The following is a 20,978-nucleotide window of genomic DNA, read 5'->3' as shown; positions in this document are numbered from 1 at the left end:
ATTATCATCGCAATACATATGTTTTAACCAAGTATCACAAAGGGGTACCTCTATGCCGCCTGTACAAAGGTCTAAGGAGAAAGCTCGCATTGGATTTCTCGCTTTTGATTATTCTCAACTTAGACATCCATACCGGGACAACATAGACAAAAGATAATGGACTCCTCTTTAATGCATAAGCATTCAACAACAAATAATATTCTCATAAGAGATTGAGGATTGTTGTCCAAAACTGAAACTTCCACCATGGATCATGGCTTTAGTTAGCAGCCCAATGTTCTTCTCTAACAATATGCATGCTCAAACCATTCAACTCATGATAAATCACCCTTACTTCAGACAAGACGAACATGCATAGCAACTCACATGATATTCAACAAAGGAATAGTTGATGGCGTCCCCAGGAACATGGTTATCGCACAACAAGCAACTTATAAGAAATAAGATACATAAGTACATATTCAATATCACAATAGTTTTTAGGCTATTTTTCCCATGAGCTATATATTGCAAAGACAAAGAATGGAATTTTAAAGGTAGCACTCAAGCAATTTACTTGGAATGGCAGAGAAATACCATGTAGTAGGTAGGTATGGTGGACACAAATGGCATAGTTTTTGGCTCAAGGATTTTGGATGCATGAGAAGTAATCCCTCTCAATACAAGGCTTAGGCTAGCAAGGTTGTTTGAAGCAAATACAAGTATGAACCGGTACAACAAAACTCACATAAGAACATATTGCAAGCATTATAAGACTCTACACTGTCTTCCTTGTTGTTCAAACCCTTACTAGAAAATATCTAGACTTTAGAGAGACCAATCATGCAAACCAAATGTCAACAAGCTCTACAGTATTTCTTCACTAATAGGTGCAAAGTACATGATGCAAGAGCTTAAACATGATCTATATGAGCACAACAATTGCCAAGTATCAAATTATTCAAGACATTATACCAATTACCACATGTAGCATTTCCCGTTTCCAACCATATAACAATTAACGAAGCAGTTTCAACCTTCGCCATGAACATTAAAAGTAAAGCTAAGAACACTAGTGTTCATATGAAACAGCGGAGCTTGTCTCTCTCCCACACAAGCATTTATTCAGAGAATGAAAATAACAAAAATGAAAATAAAAGCACACAGACGCTCCAAGTAAAGTACATAAGATGTGATGGAATAAAAATATAGTTTCACTAGAGGAACCTAATAATGTTGTTGATGAAGAAGGGGATGCCTTGGGAATACCCAAGCTTAGATGCTTGAGTATTCTTGAAATATGCAGGGATGAACCACGGGGGCATCCCCAAGCTTAAAGTTTTCATTCTTCTTAATCATGTATCATCCTCCTCTCTTGACCCTTGAAAACTTCCTCCACACCAAACTAAAAACAACTCATTAGAGGGTTAGTGCATAATCAAAAATTCACATGTTAAGATGTGACACAATCATTCTTAACACTTCTGGACATTGCACAAATCTACTGGAAGTCAATGGAACAAAGAAATCCATTCAACACAGCAAAAGAGGCAATGCGAAATAAAAGGCAGAATCTGTCAAAACAGAACAGTCCGTAAAGACGAATTTTTTAGAGGCACCAGACTTGCTCAGATGAAAATGCTCAAATTGAATGAAAGTTGCGTACATATCTGGGGATCACTCACGTAAATTGGCAGATTTTTCTGAGTTACCTACAGAGAACCCTGCCCAAATTCGTGACAGACAGAAATCTGTTTCTGCGCAGTAATCCAAATCTAGTATCAACCTTACTATCAAAGACTTTACTTGGCACAACAAATGCAATAAAATAAGATAAGGAGAGGTTGCTACAGTAGTAACAACTTCCAAGACACAACAAAACAGTAGCAAAATAGAGACATGGGTTATCTCCCAAGAAGTGCTTTCTTTATAGCCATTAAGATGGGCTCAGCAATTTTAATGATGCACTCGCGAGAAACAAGAGTTGAAGCAAAGGAGTGCATCAAAAACCAAATTCAAAACACATTTAAGTCTAACCCACTTCCTATGCATAGGAATCTTGTACACAAATAAATTCATGAAGCATAATGCAACAAGCATAGAAAGATAAAACAAGTGTAACTTCAAAAATTTCTGCATATAGAGAGGTGTTTTAGTAACATTAAAGTTCTACAACCATATTTTCCTCTCTCGTAATAATATCCAGTAACATCATGAGCAAACTCAACAATATAACTATCACATAAAGCATTCTTATCATGAGTCTCATGCATAAAATTATTACTACTCCCAACATAAGCATAGTCATTCTTATTAATTGTAGTGGGAGCAAATTCAACAAAGTAGCTATCATTATTATTCTCATCAAGTGTAGGAGGCATAGTATAATCATAAATAAATTTACTCTCCATAGTAGGCGGCACCAAAAGACCACTATCATTATAATCATCATATATGGGAGGTAAAGTATCATCAAAGTAAATTTTCTCCTCAATTCTTGGGGGACTAAAAATATCATGCTCATCAAAACCAGCTTCCCCAAGCTTAGAATTTTCCATATCATTAGCAACAATCGTTTTTAAAGCGTTCATACTAATATGTTCCATAGGTTTTTTAATTTTCGCATCAAACCATCCATGTCTTAACTCAGGAAATAGATTAAAAAGCTCCATGTTGCTTTCCATTATGCCTAACTAGTGAAATAAAAACAAGAAACAAAAAGATGCAATTGCAGGATCTAAAGGAAATAGCTTCGAGCACTTACAACGGCGCCAGAAAATAACTTAGTTACCTGGGACTGGAGTGTGAGTGCCTTTTACCTTTCCTCCCCGGCAACGGCGCCAGAAAATAGCTTGATGTCTACTCACGCTTCTATTCTCGTAGACAGTGTTGGGCCTCCAAGAGCAGAGGTTTGTAGAACAGCAGCAAGTTTTCCCTTAAGTGGATCACCCAAGGTTTATCGAACTCAGGGAGGAAGAGGTCAAAGATATCCCTCTCAAGCGACCCTGCGATCACAATGCAAGAAGTCTCTTGTGTCCCCAACACACCTAATACACTTGTCAGATGTATAGGTGCACTAGTTCGGCGAAGAGATAGTGAGATGCAAGTAATATGGATGAGTATGAGTGGTAATAGCAATCTGAAATAAATATGGCAGCGAGTAAACATGCAACAGAACAGTAAACAAATGGAGATTCGATGTTCGGAAACAAGGCCTAGGGATCCTACTTTCACTAGTGAACACTCTCAACAATGATCACATAATAGAACTACTCTACACTCTCTTGTTGGATGATGAACACCATTAATTGTGTAGGGCTACAAGAGAACCTCGATGCCGGAGTTAACAAGCTCCACAACATTCGATGTTCATATTTAAATAACCTTAGAGTGCATGATAGACCAACTCAATTATACCGAGTACTAACATAGCATGCACACTGTCACCGACAAGCTATGAAAGGGGGAATAAATCACACCAATACCATCATAGTAATAGTTAACTTCATAATCTACAAGAGATCACAATCATAGCATATACCAAGTACTTCATGATGCACACACTGTCACAATTACATCATGGAGGAAGAATAGACTACTTTAATAACATCACTAGAGTAGCACATAGATGATATTCAACTAGATCACAAAGAGAGAGAGATGAACCACATAGCTACAGCGGAGCCCTCAGCCCCGGGGGTGAATTACTCCCTCCTCATCATGGAGGCAGCGATGGCGGTGAAGATGGCGGTGGAGATGGCTTCCGGGGGCAATTCCCCGTCCCGGCAGGGTGCCGGAACAGAGACTTCTATCCCCCGAATTGGAGTTTCGTAATGGCGGCGTCTCTGGAAGGTTTTCTCGGGTTTCGTCAATCGGTGTCGATGTTTTAGGTCAGGGAGCTTTAAATAGGAGAAGAGGCGGAGTCGGAAGGCTGACGGGGCCGCCACACAATAGGGGGGCGCGGCCCCCCTCTTGGCCGCGCCGGGCACACGTGTGGGCCCCCTGTGGCTCTCCTCTGGTCCCTCTCGGGTGTTCTGGAAGCTTTGTGGAATTATAAGATGCTGGGCGTTGATTTCGTCCAATTCCGAGAATATTTCCTTACTAGGATTTCCGAAACCAAAAACAGCAGAAAACAGGAACTGGCACTTCGGCATCTCGTCAATAGGTTAGTTCCGGAAAATGCATAAATATGACATAAAGTGTGTATAAAACATGTAGATATTGTCATAAAACAAGCATGGAACATAAGAAATTATCGATACGTTGGAGACGTATCATGGGCCACTACGTTGGTGCCGAAGAAGAATCCTTGAAGAACAAGACAAGGAGACGAATAATACAAGGAAAGTTTAGAACTAGGACCCTTTGTAACCTAGCCGTACCCGGACAGATCTCTCGAGACCTGGCTCCCAATATAAGAACCAGGAGAGAGGCTGCCGATGACACACGCAATATTAGCAATCATAGCCACCACAAGTCTAGAGCTAGGTCCCTGTAGAACTTAGCCTCTCGACGAGATCATAGCTGAAACCTTCGGCACCCCATTGTAACCCGATATTTTTATAATCAAGATCAGACAGGCAGGACGTAAGGGTTTTACCTCATCGAGGGCCCCGAACCTGGGTAAATCGCTCTCCCCGCTTGTTTGATAACCGATGGCTCGTGTCATCCTACAGGATTCCATCTACCCTAAGCCCCTTACGGGGGGCATTGCCGAGGAGTACCCTCGACGATTGGCACCGTCTGTGGGAAACCTGTTGGCACAAGACCCGTCATCGGAAGATTCGGCCATGTCATTGGCAGCTTCGTCGACACCGCCAGCGTCACTGCCGGCACCTTCTTCGCCAAGCTCAGGGAGTTCGATTCGATTCGGCTCCTTTGAGTTCACCCAGCACAGCGATTCATCCCGTTCGACCTTTTCAGATATGCAAGGGAACTTGGGCATGACGTTCGGGAATGTTCATTGCAACGTTAACACGGAAGGGATCCTTCGGCTGATCGAGCTGTTTGTTCCCAGATCAGCAAGGAAATCATCGGCTGCAGGATCGATCGTGTCATCGTCAATCGATCTGTCGGCCAGTTTAACAGACTCGACGAATTCGTCTCCACCATTGACCCCTCAGTCGGTGTCCTTGATGTCAGTTAGATCCGATAACTCCATGTCATCCGATATGACCTTGTATTACTTCTTAAACTGCGACACCAGACACGGATTGGGGTCAAGCGACACACCGTTCATCTGCAGCGCCAGATATTCATCGGGAGAGGAAAGTATCGACAGCGCCGTCAGGATGACTACCTGGAGGACAGCGCGTCACCAAGTTTATGCTACCCTCAACGCAGGAAACGCTGGGAACAGAGGAGAAGGAGATCGCACCCCCCGCTCCGGCAGACGGCGTAACTCTGAAAATAGCGCCAGCAACGACGATAGCGATTACACCTTCGCGGAGGAAGAGTGGGCAGCGGCTCGGGATGCCATAACAAGCAACACGTCACTTCCCGCCCGGACTTCTGTTGGTACTCTCAATGCATACCGAAGGATCTTGGAGAAGAATCGGGAGCGATTGTCGAATGAGCAAGCTACTCTCAATCATCGCATACTCGCAGCGGATTAGTCTAGTGAGCGTCGCAAGCCTCGCACGGAAGCGCCTCTCGAAGCAGTCATGGCGTAGGGAGGCATCGTTCAAGGTTGTCCAGGCTCTCAGAAAATGATGCGAGAGATATAACGTCAAATTTATCGAAATCTTTCATGACCACGGACACTGCGGGTATGTGATACGTCTCCGACGTATCGATAATTTCTTATGTTACATGCCACATTATTGATGATATCTACATGTTTTATGCACACTTTATGTCATATTTATGCATTTTCTGGAACTAACCTATTAACAAGATGCCGAAGTGCCAGTTGCTGTTTTCTGCTGTTTTTGGTTTCAGAAATCCTAGTAAGGAAATATTCTCGGAATTGGACGAAATCAACGCCCAGGGTCCTATTTTGCCACGAAGCTTCCAGAAGACCGAAGAGTCAACGAAGTGTGGCCACGAGGTGGCCAGGAGGGTAGGCGGCGCGGCCCCACCCTTGGCCGCGCCGCCCTGTCTCCTGGGCCCCTCGCGTCGCCCCCTGACCTACCCTTCCGCCTACTTAAAGCCTTCGTCGCGAAACCCCCAGTACCGAGAGCCACGATACGGAAAACCTTCCAGAGACGCCGCCGCCGTCAATCCCATCTCGGGGGATTCAGGAGATCGCCTCCGGCACCCTGCCGGAGAGGGGAATCATCTCCCGGAGGACTCTACGCCGCCATGGTCGCCTCCGGAGTGATGTGTGAGTAGTCTACCCCTGGACTATGGGTCCATAGCAGTAGCTAGATGGTTGTCTTCTCCTCATTGTGCTTAATTGTTGGGTCTTGTGAGCTGCCGAACATGATCAAGATCATCTATCTGTAATTCTATATGTTGTGTTTGTTGGGATCCGATGAATAGAGAATACCATGTTATGTTGATTATTAATTTATATCTATGTGTTGTTTATGATCTTGCATGCTCTCCGTTATTAGTAGATGCTCTGGCCAAGTTGATGCTAGTAACTCCAAGAGGGAGTATTTATGCTCGATAGTGGGTTCATGTCTCCGTGAATCTGGGGGAGTGAGAGAAACCTCTAAGGTTATGGATGTGTTGTTGCCACTAGGGATAAAACATTGATGCTATGTCCGAGGATGTAGTTATTGATTACATTACGTGCAATACTTAATGCAATTGTCTGTTGTTAGCAACTTAATACTGGAGGGGGTTCGGATGATAACCTGAAGGTGGACTTTTTAGGCATAGATGCATGCTGGATAGCGGTCTATGTACTTTGTCGTAATGCCCAATTAAATCTCATTATACTCATCATAATATGTATGTGCATGGTCATGCCCTCTCTATTTGTCAATTGCCCAACTGTAATTTGTTCACCCAACATGCTGTTTATCTTATGGGAGAGACACCTCTAGTGAACTGTGGACCCCGGTCCAATTCTCTATACTGAAATACAATCTACTGCAATACTTGTTCTACTGTTTTCTGCAAACAATCATCATCCAGACTATACATCTAATCCTTTGTTACAGCAAGCCGGTGAGATTGACAACCTCGCTGTTTCGTTGGGGCAAAGTACTTGGTTTGTGTTGTGCAGGTTCCACGTTGGCGCCGGAATCCCTGGTGTTGCGCCGCACTACATCTCGCCGCCATCAACCTTCAACGTGCTTCTTGACTCCTACTTGTTCGATAAACCTTGGTTTCTAACTGAGGGAAACTTACTGCTGTACGCATCACACCTTCCACTTGGGGTTCCCAACGGTCGCGTGCTATACGCGTGTCAAGCTAAATTTCTGGCGCTGTTGCCGGGGAGATCAAGACACGCTGCAAGGGGAGTCTCCACTTCGCAATCTCTTTACTTTGTTTTTGTCTTGCTTAGTTTTATTTACTACTTTGTTTGCTGCACTAAATCAAAATACAAAAAAGTTAGTTGCTAGCTTTACTTTATTTACTGTCTTGCACTCTATATCAAAAACACAAAAAAATTAGTTACTTGCATTTACTTTATCTAGTTTGCTTTATTTACTACTGCTAAAATGGGTACTCCTGAAAATACTAAGTTGTGTGACTTCACAACCACAAATAATAATGATTTCTTATGCACACCTATTGCTCCACCTGCTACTACAGCAGAATTCTTTGAAATTAAACCTGCTTTACTAAATCTTGTTATGCGAGAGCAATTTTCTGGTGTTAGTTCTGATGATGCTGCTACCCATCTTAATAATTTTATTGAACTTTGTGAAATGCAAAAGTATAAAGATGTAGATGGTGACATTATAAAATTAAAATTGTTTCCTTTCTCATTAAGAGGAAGAGCTAAAGATTGGTTGCTATCTCTGCCTAAGAATAGTATTGATTCATGGACTAAATGCAAGGATGCTTTTATTGGTAGATATTATCCCCCTGCTAAAATTATATCTTTAAGGAGTAGCATAATGAATTTTAAACAATTGGATAATGAGCATGTTGCACAAGCATGGGAAAGAATGAAATCTCTGGTTAAAAATTGCCCAACCCATGGACTGACTACTTGGATGATCATCCAAACCTTTTATGCAGGACTGAATTTTTCTTCGCGGAACCTATTGGATTCAGCTGCTGGAGGTACCTTTATGTCCATCACTCTTGGTGAAGCAACAAAGCTTCTTGATAATATGATGATCAATTACTCTGAATGGCACACAGAAAGAGCTCCACAAGGTAAGAAGGTAAATTCTGTCGAAGAAACCTCTTCCTTGAGTGATAAGATTGATGCTATTATGTCTATGCTTGTGAATGATAGGACAAATGTTGATCCTAATAATGTTTCGTTAGCTTCATTGGTTGCCCAAGAAGAACATGTTGATGTAAACTTCATTAAAAATAATAATTTCACCAACAATGCTTACCGGAACAATTCTAGTAACAACTATAGGCCATATCCTTATAATAATGGCAACGGCTATGGTAATTCTTATGGGAATTCTTATAACAATAATAGGAACACACCCCCTGGACTTGAAGCTATGCTTAAAGAATTTATTAGTACACAAACTGCTTTTAACAAATCTGTTGAAGAAAAGCTTGGGAAAATTGATATACTTGCTTCTAAAGTTGATAGTCTTGCTGCTGATGTTGATCTTTTGAAATCGAAAGTTATGCCTAATGAAAATCATCATAATAAAATTGTTACTACAGCAAATGCCATCCAAGTTAGAATTAATGAGAATATAAGATTGATGACCGAATTGCGTGCTAGGTGGGAAAGAGAAGAAAGTGAAAAAGAAGATAATATAGCTAAAGTTTGGACTATTACCACCACTAGTAATGCTAATGCTCCACAAGTTTCTGCACCTCCTACTATTAATGGTAAAATAATTTATGTTGGCAATGTTTCCACTTCTAATACAAAGCGCGAAAAACTGCCTGAAACTGCTAAAACTGCTGAAACTGCCTGTGATAAAGCTGCTGAAATTTTTTCCAACATTGGGGATGATGATCCCATTGCTTTAGATTATAATGGTTTGAATTTTGATGATTGCCACATCTCTGAAGTTATAAAGTTCTTACAAAAACTTGCTAAGAGTCCTAATGCTAGTGCTATAAATTTGGCTTTCACGAAACATATTACAAATGCTCTCATAAAAGCTAGAGAAGAGAAACTAGAATGCGAAGCTTCTATTCCTAGGAAGCTAGAGGATGGTTGGGAGCCCATCATTAAGATGAAGGTCAATGACTTTGATTGTAATGCTTTATGTGATCTTGGTGCAAGTATTTCTGTTATGCCTAAGAAAATTTATAATATGCTTAACTTGCCACCATTGAAAAATTGTTATTTGGATGTTAATCTTGCTGATCATTCTACAAAGAAACCTTTGGGGAAAGTTGATAATGTTCACATTATCGTTAACAATAACCTTGTCCCCATTGATTTTGTTGTCTTGGATATTGAATGCAATGCATCTTGTCCCATTATATTGGGAAGACCTTTTCTTCGAACCGTTGGTGCTATCATTGATATGAAGGAAGGTAATATTAAATATCAATTTCCTCTCAAGAAAGGTATGGAACACTTCCCTAGAAAGAGAACGAAGTTACCTTTTGATTCTATTATTAGAAAAAATTATAATGTTGACACTTCGTCTCTCGATAATACTTGATACACACTTTGTGCGCCTAGCTGAAAGGCGTTAAAGAAAAGCGCTTATGGGAGACAACCCATGTTTTTACTATAGTACTTTGTTTTTATTTTGTGTCTTGGAAGTTGTTTACTACTGAAGCAACATCTCCTTATCTTAGTTTAGTGTTTTGTTGTGCCAAGTAAAGTCGTTGATAGTAAGGTTCATACTAGATTTGGATTACTGCGCAGAAACAGATTTCTTTGCTGTCACGAATCTGGGCAAAATTCTCTGTAGGTAACTCAGAAAATTATGCCAATTTACGTGAGTGATCCTCAGATATGTACGCAACTTTCATTCAATTTGAGCATTTTCATTTGAGCAAGTCTGGTGCCTCAATAAAATTTGTCAATACGAACTGTTCTGTTTTGACAGATTCTGCCTTTTATTTCGCATTGCCTGTTTTGTTATGTTCGATGGATATTTTGATTCCATTGACTTTCAGTAGCTTTGTGCAATGTCCAGAAGTGTTAAGAATGATTATGTCACCTCTGAACATGTATATTTTGATTGTGCACTAACTCTCTAATGAGTTGTTTTGAGTTTGGTGTGGAGGAAGTTTTCAAGGATCAAGAGAGGGAGATGATACAACATGATCAAGGAGAGTGAAAGCTCTAAGCTTGGGGATGCCCCGGTGGTTCACCCCTGCATATATCAAGAAGACTCAAGCGTCTAGGCTTGGGGATGCCCAAGGCATCCCCTTCTTCATCGACAACATTATCAGGTTCCTCCCCTGAAACTATATTTTTATTCCATCACATCTTATGTGCTTTGCTTGGAGCGTCGGTTTGTTTTTGTTTTTATTTTGTTTGAATAAAATGGATCCTAGCATTCTTTGTGTGGGAGAGAGACACGCTCCGCTGTAGCATATGGACAAGTATGTCCTTAGGCTTTACTCATAATATTCATGGCGAAAGTTTCTTCTTCGTTAAATTGTTGTATGGTTGGAAACGGGAAATGTTGCATGTGGTAGTGTATAAATAAAGTACTTGTAGAACATTGAGCTTTGATAACTTGATTTTTTGCAGATGTTTTGAGATATTTAGATGGTAAGGCTTGCTGGATAAATAAGTTAAAATTAGTAGTGGATTGTTGTCTTTAAGCTTGTGCCGTACTACAAACTCTATTTAAATAGTTGAAGGCGTAGTTGGACTTGATAGCTTTCCATGTCTGAGAATTCATCGTAATAACTAAGTTGTGCTGAAGGTCGAGTGAGCTAGCGGGGTACTTGTGCCACCGTGAACGGCCCTCCTTGGAGTAAATTTTAATCATGCTCTTAATGATGAACCTGCTAGTTGTTTGCAATAAGCTTGTGAGTTCTTTTTGACTAATGTTAAGCTACGGTTTTTGGCACTTCCACCATCCAAATTTGCTAGCCTCTTCGGTACTGTGCATTGCCTTTTGCTCACATTGAGAATTGTGCATACTTCACCGGTACATCCAAACCCGTGGGAGAACTTCCTCTTGTTCTCCTACACATAAGCCCATACATCTCCTCAAAACAGCCACCATACCTACCTACCACAGCATTTCCATAGCTGTTCCGAGATATATTTCCATGCAACATCCATTTTACATTACATGCCATGTTGTCATTTATTATTTATATATTGCTTTGCATGATCATATACAGCTGATGTGTGGTTTACCCATGTTACGCTAGATCATTGCACATCCTGCTACACTGGAAGAGGCATACAGTTTCATACATCATGTTTCATTCATTATGAGTTATTTGTACCAAAAAGTGTGTTGTCATATTAGGATGTTGCCCCTAAAAATGAAAAGAGCCGTGGAGGCCATCAAAAAGAAAAAGAAAAAAGAAAGAAAAAAAGAAAGAAAAAAATGAAAAGAAAGAAAAAAGAAAAAAAAAAGAATAAAGGAAAAAGAGAATAAAGAAAAAGGGGGCAACATTACTATCTTTTATTCACACTTGTGCTCATGTTTTAGCACCCGCATTATTCATAGTCATCATTTGTGCTCATGTTTAGCACCTACATTCATATGAGAGAGTTTTCATGTTTTACTAGTATAACTATGTGGGGAATTTACACTATAGAACTTGGGTTGTATATTCCAATGATGAGCCTCCTCAAAAGTGCTCTAGGTCTTCGTGAGCAACCAAGTTGGATGCACCTCCACTAGTTCCATTGGAGAGCTTTCATACACATATAGCTCTATGTGCATCCGTTGCATGGCAATCACTACTCCTTGCATAGCTTCGATCATAAGGCTTCCTCTTGTCTAATGGTCATTTACAGATTTGCAAGCCTTTCTTCCATTTGACCTTCCAAACCCCCATTAACGTTCTTTATGCCATAACATCCTGGTGCTAATACCAAATGCTTGCGCTCACCGGTTGAGTAGACTTCGAAACAGTTGATTCATGACGTTCATGTTTATGTTTACTTGACTGAATCCTTCTTATGTTGTGAAAATTTACTTGATGCTTGGAATGAAGGATAGAAATTCTATGCTGAATACTTAATACATCTTTAATGAACTTTGTACGGTTGCATGTCTTTAAAGCAATAGTTCATGAAAACTTCTAGCTTGTCTAACTCTTGCATTATCATCTCTTATATCAATATAGATACTTGCTTTGAATGATTTGATCTCAGCTCATATGCTTTACAATAGTATGATCAAAGTTATGATGGCATGTCACTCCAGAAATTATCTTTGTTTATCGTTTACCTGCTCGGGACGAGCAGAAACTAAGCTTGGGGATGCTGATACGTCTCCGACGTATCGATAATTTCTTATGTTCCATGCCACATTATTGATGATATCTACATGTTTTATGCACACTTTATGTCATATTTATGCATTTTCTGGAACTAACCTATTAACAAGATGTCAAGTGCCGATTCTTTGTTTTACTGTTTTTTGTTTCAGAAATCCTAGTAAGGAAATATTCTCGGAATTGGACGAAATCAACGCCCAGGGTCCTATTTTGCCACGAAGCTTCCAGAAGACCGAAGAGTCAACGAAGTGGGGCCACGAGGTGGCCAGCAGGGTAGGCGGCGCGGCCCCACCCTTGGCCGTGCCGCCCTGTCTCCTGGGCCCCTCGCGTCGCCCCTTGACCTACCCTTCCGCTTAAAGCCTTCGTCGCGAAACCCCCAGTACCGAGAGCCACGATATGGAAAACCTTCCAGAGACGCCGCCGCCGCCAATCCCATCTCGGGGGATTCAGGAGATCGCCTCCGGCACCCTGCCGGAGAGGGGAATCATCTCCTGGAGGACTCTACGCCGCCATGGTCGCCTCCGGAGTGATGTGTGAGTAGTCTACCCCTGGACTATGGGTCCATAGCAGTAGCTAGATGGTTGTCTTCTCCTCATTGTGCTTAATTGTCGGGTCTTGTGAGCTGCCGAACATGATCAAGATCATCTATCTGTAATTCTATATGTTGTCTTTGTTGGGATCCGATGAATAGAGAATACCATGTTATGTTGATTATCAATTTATATCTATGTGTTGTTTATGATCTTGCATGCTCTCCGTTATTAGTAGATGCTCTGGCCAAGTTGATGCTAGTAACTCCAAGAGGGAGTATTTATGCTCGATAGTGGGTTCATGTCTCCGTGAATCTGGGGGAGTGAGAGAAACCTCTAAGGTTATGGATGTGCTGTTGCCACTAGGGATAAAACATTGATGCTATGTCCGAGGATGTAGTTATTGATTACATTACGCGCAATACTTAATGCAATTGTCTGTTGTTAGCAACTTAATACTGGAGGGGGTTCGGACGATAACCTGAAGGTGGACTTTTTAGGCATAGATGCATGCTGGATAGCGGTCTATGTACTTTGTCGTAATGCCCAATTAAATCTCACTATACTCATCATAATATGTATGTGCATGGTCATGCCCTCTCTATTTGTCAATTGCCCAACTATAATTTGTTCACCCAACATGCTGTTTATCTTATGGGAGAGACACCTCTAGTGAACTGTGGACCCCGGTCCAATTTTCTATACTGAAATACAATCTACTGCAATACTTGTTCTACTGTTTTCTGCAAACAATCATCATCCACACTATACATCTAATCCTTTGTTACAGAAAGCCAGTGAGATTGACAACCTCGCTGTTTCGTTGGGGCAAAGTACTTGGTTTGTGTTGTGCAGGTTCCACGTTGGCGCCGGAATCCCTGGTGTTGCGCCGCACTACATCTCGCCGCCATCAACCTTCAACGTGCTTCTTGACTCCTACTGGTTCGATAAACCTTGGTTTCTAACTGAGGGAAACTTACTGCTGTACGCATCACACCTTCCACTTGGGGTTCCCAACGGTCGCGTGCTGTACGCGTGTCAGTATGCTAAGGCCAAAGACCGTCGAAGGAGCAACCGCGAACCTCGCGGCGTATTTAATTAACCATCAACCAGCACCCGAAGGCCCCATGGTCCAAGCTCATCGGGGTGCCTTGGAAAGCCTCGCAATTCTTGGAAATAACCTAGTTCCACGAAAAGAAAAATCTGCGCTCCAAGCCAGCGGCTCAAGGCATCGTTCGAGGGATGCTCGATATGAAATCACTCAGAGCAAGGTCGACAGAGCTAGGCGACGGCGAGCAGCAAGGGAAGAATACGACAGTGATGATTCTGAAGAAAGCCGGGAATACGACAGCGAGATGAGAGGAGCCGATTGTTTAAGTTACAAGATCTGTGAGACAATGCCGCCCAAAAGGTTTAAGCCGACTCCTACTGACGCCGCCAAGTATGATGGGCAGCAGGAGCCGAGGTCCTGGAGAAGCCGAAGGAGTCGATGTGCGCATACATCGGGAGGTTTACCAAGCTCCTGAACGCCGCCGAAGACGTCTCCATCGACAGAGCAATCGACTCTTTTAGTGACGGCATCCGACGTGAATCTTACATAGAGGAGCTTGGACGCAAAAAGCCAATGACCATAACCAAATTAATGGAGATCGCCAACAATTGGGCTGATGGTGAAGATAATGTACGAAAGCCTCGACCGCGCAGTGACGATGAAGACGACGATCAACCGAGGAACGATTCGGGTAGTCGAAGAGACCGTCGTAAGAGGAGAAAAGAGCGTGGATACGATGATACCAACATGGTAGCTGCAGGATATTCCGATCGACGAGATGATTGATACGACGACAGGTGAGACAATCGACAGGACAACAATCGCGGGAACCGCAGCAATTACAAATCACGACCTTCAAGGGTCCCAGAACTCCCTTTTGCCGAGCAGTTGAACGCTGCCTGTTACTTGCACGCTTATGTCGACTCTAAAGATAACCAGACGAAGTCGAGTCACCTACTCAGGGATTGTCGGCAGTTCATCGAGATGCAGAAGTTTATTCAGCATCAGCAGCAGCAGCCAAGCCAACCGCCACCACCACCTCAGCACCAAGTTTAGCAAGTACAGCCTCGCAATCCTAACGAGTCCTTCCTTCCGCCGCGAGGACAGATGAGTATGATCCACAAAATTTGCGTTTCGAGAAGAGAGATGAAGAAGCTGGCTCAAGAAATCAACCTGGCAGAAAGTACGATGGCAAACTTTCCATAGTATGTGTAACATCCCAAATTTTAAAACAAAGAGAAAATGAATTTCCCTTTTTCCAAAAAATGAGAACCAACAAAAACTTTTATTACATCATGTGCTATGCATAGTGCTCCTACTTAATTCTTGTGCTATTGCCATGATATTTGTTGGTATGCTTATCAAATGTTCCAAAAACCCTAAACCTTACTTTTCTTTTTAATCTCCAAGATCAAACAAAATAAAAAGAAAATTAAATTAAAAAGAAAAGGCCTAGGTAAGCTTATGGCTAGTTTTGCAAATAATGAATTATGCCATGATATACCTTGTTTAGATGTTTTGAAAGTCCTCAACAAACTCAGCCTATCTTTTCCCAACTAAAGCTAAGGTGAAATAAAAAGAAAATAAAAATATGCATAGAGGCATATGTGGCACATAGCCATATTACCAAACCTTGACCTATGCAATTATACTTTGCCCAAATGGTTTGAAACCATTACTAAACCTAATCTAACCCTAAATGTACCCTAGACCATGCCCAAAGGAATCAAGTGAAACAAAATAGAAGAATAAGAAAAATGCAAATAACACATCTATGTGAGTATGGCAAAATTTGCAAATCCTTAACCAAGGCCACAATGGCTTGTGCCAATGCTTGGGAAACATCAATAGATCAATAACAAACACTTTTGCATCAAAGAAACACAAATCAAAGCCAAGGAAAATTCAAATTCTCATCACATATGATAATGGTAAAATCTGCCCATAATAAAATGTTACCGACTTTGAGCCTCTGGTTTAAGAGATCCTTAAACTAAACCTTCTCAATTATTTCCACCTCATCCAAGACCATATCAAGATGAACACTTTTTGTGTTGACCACCATAGTTGACTCTGCCTCTTTTACTCAATATAAAAGTGACAAGTGGCAACATTGAAATAATGTGTAGATCATACACATTTTGAGATTTCACAAACCAACTCAATTTTGCACACCACCACCACCATTCTACTCCAAACAATATTTTAATCAACTCCACCAAAAAGATTTTCAAATTTCCAAAATTCATTTCATGCGGCCATTACATCAAACACTTGGCAGGCAGAATCCAACTTTGCACATACATGCTATTACCCAACAGATTTTTTCCTAAACCCATTTTGCTTTGTGATCATCAACCTCCTGGTACCTCCTCTGCACCAAACCAAGCCTTGCACTGATGATTAAAGTGGAGACATGATCAAAAGTGAGCCATGCCGAGCACCCTTGCCACCACCATGCCACCCATCCTCTCCATCTCTCTCTGGTCCACTCCACCATGTCAACGAGCTGGCCCACACTCCCTCCAGCACGCGTGTACCATCCCTGGGTGAAGACGAGCATGCCAGCGCCTGGAACACGACATGCACTGACGCGCCCAGACACGCCAGTACACGCCAGAGCGCGCACGAGCGCAGCACTGGACGCGCCAGAGCACGCCGTCGCACCATCGCCTCAGTCCTCCCCTACTCCTCTACTTCTGCATCGAGCTTCACCGCACCACCAGCTACACCATAGACATGCTCGAATGCACGTGGAGGCACCATCACCGTTGTCCTCTTCAAGCTTTCGCCGCCAGTACCATGGCAGACATGGAGGCCACCCAAGCTGTACTGTCCCCCTTTCGCCACGCCAGCAAGCACGCCAGCTTCGCCATGATGCCAGCCCTCTCACGCGCCCACTCTCTTGCCCCTTCGCCATCCAGAAATGCCGCGCCATGATCGACCCGAGCTCACACCCGCATCACCTCACGCCGCTATAAAAGGAGAGCTCCCGCGCCTCGATTCTTCACACGATCTTGCTCCCATCTCCTCCCTGACCTCTCCACTCCTCCCCCGTCCACATTGTCCACCAGAGCGAGCCAATTCGTCGACGGAGCCCGTGGAACCGCCGCAGACGCCGTCGTTGATTGGCGCCACCTCGAGCGACGCCATCTGTACCAGCAGCTTCCCCATCCTCGACAACCTCCTCCTGCACCTTGCCAACCCTTGCCGGAGCGCCGGTGAGCTCGACGGACCCCAACCCTCACCGCCAGTAGGCTCCCTTCTCGCTGGAGACGACGACCTCTCTCGTCCATCCGATCTCATTCTAATCGCGCGGCCACCATTTCGCATACCGATTCGGTTTGTTAAGTGTCGCTGACAAGTAGGTCCCACCCCGTCAGGCGGCCCGCGTGCAACGTGTGCATAGCTGGGCCAGCCCGTTAATTTTTCCCGCGTGGCCCGTTAAATTCAAATCTGCTTTAATTCTTTTGATTCAAATTTACTTGCAGATGCTTTATTCAAAATCAAATAGAATCAAATCTACTTGGTCAAATTTAGTGATTTTGATGTTGTTAGAAAGCTTGTGAAAATATCTATCCAACCCCACTGGATTCACATCAAGATATATTGTAGAATTTGAATAGTAAAAATAACAAGTCAGAAGGTTTTCCAAATTCAAATAAATTTATAAAATCAACCATATTGAATTTTGAGGTGAATCCAATTGCTATGATTCACATTTCAAGTACCCTAATTGTTTCTATAAAAACATAGCATAGTTGTTTGTATGATCATGGGCTAGAATCAAAAATTGGCTATGTAATCAATACTAGCCCATTTAAATTATTTTCCAATTTAGGATTTTAAATCTATGAGGTGTAGCACCTCATTTAAATCATCTTCCCAAGTAGTATGAAGTAATGTGATGACCCTTGTTGCATGGTCTCATACTTGTTTACTTGAGGATCTTAAATCAAAGTAGTATTTAAATTTCATGAGATGATGAATCTCATTTAAATCATTTTTCTCAAATGATAAATGTGAAGTATTGACCTTGCTCAACATGATCTCACATTTATGAATTGAGGAGATTAAATCTTAAGAAGATTCAATGAGAGGAAATTATTTCTCCAAAGAACTAAATAGAAACCCTAATCCCTATTTCACTAAGAAGAGTTGTTTTCTAAAACACTAAAGAAGAAACTCTAGTCTAATGTTGAATAATGTAGCTGATGATGCTAGATCATCTTGAGTGAGCCATTAAGGCTAAACTAGTCTACTTAAGTATAGTTTGGTGATTGTATCATCATATTCGTTTATAGACGCTAGTACCGGAGACTATCAAGAGGAGGAGGCCTTCTACCAAGAGGAAGAAGAAGAGAACTTTGATCACTTCACCAATCAAGGCAAGCTAGACTAATGCAAGCTATATTGTTGCAAGCTGTACTCTTGCAAGTTACCCTAGTGCAAAGCTCTACAAGAGCAAGGCATCATTACATACTACTTTATGCTTAATAATGCTATCCCAAGTTCTTACCTTACAAGTTGTGACTTTGGTTTATCAAAGTTTATTTTTGATTCATGATTCACTTGGTTTAGTTATGGAGTAGTACAAGAGCAACACACTTAGCCTAGAAAGCTATAAGCTAGTTAGCACCTCCTCATGACTAGTGGCTAGTGCTAAAATTGAAAATGACTACTTTAGATGGGAACTTGTGAAAACCAATGACTTTGAAAACCTTGGAATGATGAGTCATTCTATTGAAAGATTTTGAAGGTGAATATGACTTGTGAATGACTTGGTGAACTTTACAAAAACTGATGGTTGGGTTCGGATGTGATACCATTTCCAATTTCAAGTACCCCCACAATACCTGAATCTGGGTAAGGCTTAACTGGAAACTTATGTATTTTAGTATGGATTCCCTCTGAACAAGCGTCATAGGGGTTATGCCGAGGCTGCCTCCATTGAAAGTGAAATGACGTAAATTGAGGTGAATGTCCTACCCAAGCCCTGTGCTGTTCCCAGGCTGAAGGTTGGTCTTCACTGGGAGGCCAAGCTCATGGGGAGAGGTGCCTATACTAGGGTATGTAAATGAAAGGTTAAGATTGGTAGTTCGCGCACTGAGTGCGATAAATCAGGGCCAGTTACCCCTGACGAACTATTGCAATTATTGTGGCACAGGTGTACGACCTCTGCAGAGTTTAAACTATTCAAATAGCCGCGTCCGCGGTCATGGACAGTTGGAAAGGCCATACTGTTCCGTCATCAGAAATTTTCCAATAATATGAATGGTGACTTGTGACTTGAGTTTGAAATGTGACTTTGACTTTGAATCACAACTGAGTTGTGGGAATGACACTAATGTTCCCACTTGAGTTAGTTAGACAATCAAAGAGTCTTTTATTACTAAAGTACTTATGAAATAAAACTGGCTTTATGCAAATGAACCTAGAGCTTAGCACCCCCTTACCATAGTTGATAGTACTACATTAGTATTAGTTTGCGAGTACTTTAAAGTACTCATGGCTTTGTCCCTGACTATTCAAATGGCCAGACTATGAAGATGAGCCCCAGTACCAAGAGGAAGGACATCAGGACGTCTACGACAACTAGGACTACTCCTGACGTCAACAGTTTCCTGTGGAACAGATGGACCTCTACTACGTATTTCCGCTATGTGTTATGTATTGATCCTTAGATCAAGTGTTGTAATGAGACTGCATCATGTGATCCTTTTTGTTGTAAGACTATTATGATATTGTAATGAATTATGACTCTACGATATTCAACTGTTATGTCTCGCAAAAACAATCTTCCTGGGATTGCGATGTATGGCATAATAGGCATTTGGACTTACAAATTCGGGTGTTGACAGTATGTCGATTGGTCTTCTCAGAGTATCCTGTTCAGCAGAGCGGATCACCCGATGATAATCCCAAAACCAGGACACGCTGCATTGGTAGTCGAGGCGCAAGTAGGAGGATACAATATGAGCAAAGTATTCATGGACGGTGGAAGCGGCTTAAATCTGATATTCGCAAACACAAGTCAGGAACATGTTTTCACGGCATCCTCCCCACCTCACTGGCGTACTCTCTTGGCAGGGTTTTCTTGAATGTTGTCTTTGGGAAGCCTGACAATTTCCGGAAGGAAAAGATAGAGTTCAAGGTAGTAGATTGGGAATCACGGTACCACGCTATACTCGAGACTAGCCTATGCCAAGTTCATGGTTGTGCCACATTACGCGTATCTGAAGCTCAAGATGCCAGGAAACAATGGAATAAACATCACAGTCTACGGAAGTTTCTCACACTCAGATAACTGTGCCACATTACAACCTTGTTGCTTGCAGCCGGAAAATGACAATTGTTATCACAAATTATAGCCCTTGTAGCTCCCACACGTCATTCTGAATAAAAGATTGTGTAGTAACAAAGCATTCTCTTGCCTTGATCCATCTGCTCTTCTTTCCCACATGTTTCGGATTAAGTGCCCGAACAAAATTCGCTGTCAAAACTTGGATCAACATTGCACTCTGAAAAATATTTTGAACCGGTTCACCGTGGACTTTTTTCCTTCTAATCCACCAGATGTACCACACAATAGTAATAATTATCTCTTTGAAATTTTCAAAATTCCTCTCCACTTGCTGCATAAACCTTCCCAAAATCAGATAATCAAGAACTGAACTTCCTGATCTATCCAAAGCACATGATTCTTCCATAATTTTCTATAAACCCATCTTCTTCCATATTTCCACCTTCACACAAAATATAGTGTGTTTTATATCTTCACATGCATTTGAACAAACGGGGCACGAGCTATTATTGATGATATGTCTATTCCCCAAAGGTCCAAGACACGGAAGAATGCCATGCAAACTTTTCCAAGCAAAAATCTTTATCTTAGCTTGTGTTTTACACTTCCATAACTCATTCCAAACTGC

The sequence above is a fragment of the Lolium perenne genome, chromosome 1 (genome assembly GCF_019359855.2).
Source record: "Lolium perenne isolate Kyuss_39 chromosome 1, Kyuss_2.0, whole genome shotgun sequence".
NCBI lineage: Eukaryota > Viridiplantae > Streptophyta > Magnoliopsida > Poales > Poaceae > Lolium > Lolium perenne.
Note: the sequence above shows the minus strand (reverse complement) of the source record.